This window comes from Oncorhynchus keta, unplaced genomic scaffold (assembly GCF_023373465.1).
Source record: "Oncorhynchus keta strain PuntledgeMale-10-30-2019 unplaced genomic scaffold, Oket_V2 Un_contig_471_pilon_pilon, whole genome shotgun sequence".
Classification (NCBI taxonomy): domain Eukaryota; kingdom Metazoa; phylum Chordata; class Actinopteri; order Salmoniformes; family Salmonidae; genus Oncorhynchus; species Oncorhynchus keta.
In genome coordinates this window covers 32,065-37,500 of record NW_026287918.1, presented here as the reverse complement: position 1 = coordinate 37,500, position 5,436 = coordinate 32,065, and the positions used below count along the sequence as shown (strand labels likewise).

The window sequence follows — 5,436 nt, the reverse complement described above, 5'->3', positions numbered from 1 at the left end:
CATGTATTATTTTATAGTCTTTCCTACAATGTTATGTTATAAACATTACTGGTTATTAAAGTTTGTAATGATGTACAACTGTAGGCCTCCAATGTTTTTACATAAAACACTCGTGATGCATGTTTAAATATTAGTCACATTTGGTAATTCATTCTAACATGTCTTAAAAAAGTTTGTACTAAAAAAAATGGAATTAAATAAAAGGAATTTAGCTGTGCCTGCACTCTGACCTGTTATCTCAATGACATACTTATGTAATGTCCTCCTAAATGGATTGAAAAATGCTCCTTTTCTGGACAATAAATAGAAAAAAAAAGTGCATGCTCCTGGTGAGGCTCGAACTCACAACCTCGGCATTGCTTCGCTGCATACTGCTGTATAAGTACCACGCGCTAACCGATTGCGCCACAGGAGCCTGATACACTGGTTACCAATGTTTGTGTCTGTGGGGAGTAAAACTGTTGAATTATAACATTGCCCAGGCATACGCACTCAGAGCACTTTATTTCGGTAGAAGATCGTTTGAAACCAAGGTTTGCACTATCATGCATACAGCATGTCCAGATATCTGCCGACCCCCCGGGGTTAAATGTACATTGATACTTCTAATCAGCGCCCGGTGCTCCCCCCCTCGGGGTTAAACATTGATATCTCTAATCAGCGCCCGATGCCCCCACCCCGGGGTTAAACATTGATATCTCTAATCAGCGCCCGATGCCCCCACCCCGGGGTTAAACATTGATATCTCTAATCAGCGCCCGATGCCCCCACCCCGGGGTTAAACATTGATACTTCTAATCAGCGCCGGTGCCCCCGGGGTTAAACATTGATATCTCTAATCAGCGCCCGATGCCCCCACCCCGGGGTTAAACATTGATATCTCTAATCAGCGCCCGATGCCCCCCTCGGGGTTAAACATTGATATCTCTAATCAGCGCCCGGTGCTCCCCTCGGGGTTAAACATTGATATCTCTAATCATCGCCCGATGCCCCCACCCCGGGGTTAAACATTGATATCTCTAATCAGCGCCCGATGCCCCCACCCCGGGTTAAACATTGATATCTCTAATCAGCGCCCGGTGCTCCCCCTCGGGGTTAAACATTGATATCTCTAATCAGCGCCCGATGCCCCCCTCGGGGTTAAACATTGATATCTCTAATCAGCGCCCGGTGCTCCCCTCGGGGTTAAACATTGATATCTCTAATCAGCGCCCGATGCCCCCCCTCGGGGTTAAACATTGATATCTCTAATCAGCGCCCGATGCCCCCACCCCGGGGTTAAACATTGATATCTCTAATCAGCGCCCGATGCCCCCACCCCGGGGTTAAACATTGATACTTCTAATCAGCGCCCGGTGCCCCCCGGGGTTAAACATTGATATCTCTAATCAGCGCCCGATGCCCCCACCCCGGGGTTAAACATTGATATCTCTAATCAGCGCCCGATGCCCCCTCGGGGTTAAACATTGATATCTCTAATCAGCGCCCGGTGCTCCCCTCGGGGTTAAACATTGATATCTCTAATCAGCGCCCGATGCCCCCACCCCGGGGTTAAACATTGATATCTCTAATCAGCGCCCGATGCCCCCACCCGGGGTTAAACATTGATATCTCTAATCAGCGCCCGGTGCTCCCCTCGGGGTTAAACATTGATATCTCTAATCAGCGCCCGATGCCCCCCTCGGGGTTAAACATTGATATCTCTAATCAGCGCCCGGTGCTCCCCCTCGGGGTTAAACATTGATATCTCTAATCAGCGCCCGATGCCCCCCTCGGGGTTAAACATTGATATCTCTAATCAGCGCCCGGTGCTCCCCCTCGGGGTTAAACATTGATATCTCTAATCAGCGCCCGATGCCCCCACCCCGGGGTTAAACATTGATATCTCTAATCAGCGCCCGGTGCTCCCCCTCGGGGTTAAACATTGATACTTCTAATCAGCGCCCGGTGCTCCCCTCGGGGTTAAACATTGATATCTCTAATCAGCGCCCGGTGCTCCCCCGGGGTTAAACATTGATATCTCTAATCAGCGCCCGGTGCCCCCGGGGTTAAACATTGATATCTCTAATCAGCGCCCGTGCCCCCCTCGGGGTTAAACATTGATATCTCTAATCAGCGCCCGGTGCCCCCTCGGGGTTAAACATTGATATCTCTAATCAGCGCCCCCCACCCCGGTTGTAGACAAAATGTCTCGACATCCCCTCCTGTTGTTTGAATTCACTTCCTTTGTTCGCTAAAGGGTGTTGTATACATGATATCTCCCGGAAATATGCCACCACGGCCCTGTAAACTCATTCCGTTCATTCTCTAGTTAGGGACACGGCCCTGTAAACTCATTCCGTTCATTCTCTAGTTAGGGACACGGCCCTGTAAACTCATTCCGTTCATTCTCTAGTTAGGGACACGGCCCTGTAAACTCATTCCGTTCATTCTCTAGTTAGGGACACGGCCCTGTAAACTCATTCCGTTCATTCTCTAGTTAGGGACACGGCCCTGTAAACTCATTCCGTTCATTCTCTAGTTAGGGACACGGCCCTGTAAACTCATTCCGTTCATTCTCTAGTTAGGGACACGGCCCTGTAAACTCATTCCGTTCATTCTCTAGTTAGGGACACGGCCCTGTAAACTCATTCCGTTCATTCTCTAGTTAGGGACACGGCCCTGTAAACTCATTCCGTTCATTCTCTAGTTAGGGACACGGCCCTGTAAACTCATTCCGTTCATTCTCTAGTTAGGGACACGGCCCTGTAAACTCATTCCGTTCATTCTCTAGTTAGGGACACGGCCCTGTAAACTCATTCCGTTCATTCTCTAGTTAGGGACACGGCCCTGTAAACTCATTCCGTTCATTCTCTAGTTAGGGACACGGCCCTGTAAACTCATTCCGTTCATTCTCTAGTTAGGGACACGGCCCTGTAAACTCATTCCGTTCATTCTCTAGTTAGGGACACGGCCCTGTAAACTCATTCCGTTCATTCTCTAGTTAGGGACACGGCCCTGTAAACTCATTCCGTTCATTCTCTAGTTAGGGACACGGCCCTGTAAACTCATTCCGTTCATTCTCTAGTTAGGGACACGGCCCTGTAAACTCATTCCGTTCATTCTCTAGTTAGGGACACGGCCCTGTAAACTCATTCCGTTCATTCTCTAGTTAGGGACACGGCCCTGTAAACTCATTCCGTTCATTCTCTAGTTAGGGACACGGCCCTGTAAACTCATTCCGTTCATTCTCTAGTTAGGGACACGGCCCTGTAAACTCATTCCGTTCATTCTCTAGTTAGGGACACGGCCCTGTAAACTCATTCCGTTCATTCTCTAGTTAGGGACACGGCCCTGTAAACTCATTCCGTTCATTCTCTAGTTAGGGACACGGCCCTGTAAACTCATTCCGTTCATTCTCTAGTTAGGGACACGGCCCTGTAAACTCATTCCGTTCATTCTCTAGTTAGGGACACGAACGCGGAGCGAGTCTAGTGGAGCATATACTTTAACACTATGTTAGCACAGCTTTAGCACAGGCCAACAGCCCCGAATATATAGTGGCCAGGACAGATAAAAAAGATAGTCTGTGAATCCCTCCTCACGGATATTTCTGAAGGCTACTGGACATAAGTGATTGGGGAAGCGCCTGTTAGACGGGGATTCTCAGAAGCAAACCTTCGCGCTGTGCGACTGTTAGACGGGGATTCTCAGAAGCAAACCTTCCGTTACGTAGCCCTTCACCATCACACGGCGTAAGTCCAAATAACCGCGTACCCAAGAATATTTAGATAGTTAAAAAAACGAAAAGTGTGCACTCTGAACGATTTCGGAAGAGCAGATGAAACAGATGCTATTTTTTTTTTAAGGCCGTCAGTTTTTGTACTGACGGCCTTACCCTAACTCCAAACACCAGGCAGCAGTCCCAGGACAGGACGGGGAATCCTTCCTTCCTCACTGAACTTTTTTGAAGGGGAGCTGAATATTCAAGGCGATGTGTGTATATAGATATATATTATTTAAGAATGATAGGTATTAATTCTAGGCATTTACATGTTTTTAAAAATGAAGACTATTTATACAATGTTTTTTATCCATACTGTTTGTAAACGATAGCTTCTGCCCTCTTAGGGTCGACTTGACCCGCTTATTGATTAGAAAGTTAGGCCACCTATATTTATATTCAATCTGTGATTAGAAACGATCATTAGAAGCTATGACAAAACTATGATAATAAACTATATAAACAACTATGAAGACAGGGCTGCGTGTGTGGGAACGATGACCTATTATTTAAGTGTGGAATATATTCTTTCTCTCTCTCTCTCTCTCTCTCTCTCTCTCAATTCAATTCAATTCAAGGGCTTTATTGGCATGGGAAACATGTGTTAACATTGCCAAAGCAAGTGAGGTAGATAATATATAAAGTGAATATATAAAGTGAAAAACAACAAAAATGAACAGTGAACATTACACATACAGAAGTTTCAAAACAATAAAGACATTACAAATGTCATATTATATATATATACAATGTACAAATAGTTAAAGGACACAAGATAAAATAAATAAGCATAAATATGGGTTGTATTTACAATGGTGTTTGTTCTTCACTGGTTGCCCTTTTCTCGTGGCAACGGGTCACAAATCTTGCTGCTGTGATGGCACACTGTGGAATTTCACCTAGTAGATATGGGAGTTTTTCAAAATTGGATTTGTTTTTGAATTCTTTGTGGATCTGTGTGATCTGGGGAAATATGTATCTCTAATATGGTCATACATCATCTCTCTCTCTCTCTACCTCTCTCTCTCTCTCTACCCCTCTCTCTCTCTACCTCTCTCTCTCTACTTCTCTCTCTCTACTTCTCTCTCTACCTCTCTCTCTACCTCTCTCTCTCTCTCTCTCTACCCCTCTCTCTCTCTACCTCTCTCACTCTCGCTACCTCTCTCTCTCTCTACCCCTCTCTCTCTCTACCTCTCTCTCTACCCCTCTCTCTCTCTCTACCTCTCTCTCTCTCTCAGGCTATGAAAAGACAAAAGATAGGACATTGACTCCTGAGTGTTGAACTTGTGCTTTTACTCTACAGCAACCCTGGTTGTTATATGACCCTGAGGGTCATCTATGAATGTTGGAGCATCTACAACTATTGAAGATGCTTTCAGGGTTTTTCAGAAATACATTTGGTTTGCCGATATGTATTATTATAAAAAATAATATAACATTATTATCATCATCTTTAATATTATTATGATACATGTGAGACATAACCTAAAAATGTCAACGTAGACAACTTACAAGAATGTGTTTACCAGGCTGTGATGAAAACGCTCTAATTCAAACATGCAAGGGTATATATATGATATATATGATATATATATATGATTTCAAACTGTTGCTGCAATATCACTTCTCAATGTCTGTACATTTCAAGCTTTCAACAACAATAAACCAACCAT

General features: G+C 45.0%; 1 non-coding gene across 1 annotated transcript; it reads right to left on the bottom strand.

Moving 5' to 3' along the window:
* Nucleotides 1-321: 321 nt before the first annotated feature.
* trnai-uau (transfer RNA isoleucine (anticodon UAU)) lies at nucleotides 322-415 on the bottom strand. Its single transcript has 2 exons — nucleotides 378-415; nucleotides 322-357 (listed from the first exon to the last, which is right to left on the bottom strand). It is a non-coding gene; the product is annotated as a tRNA-Ile (tRNA).
* Nucleotides 416-5,436: the final 5,021 nt, after the last annotated feature.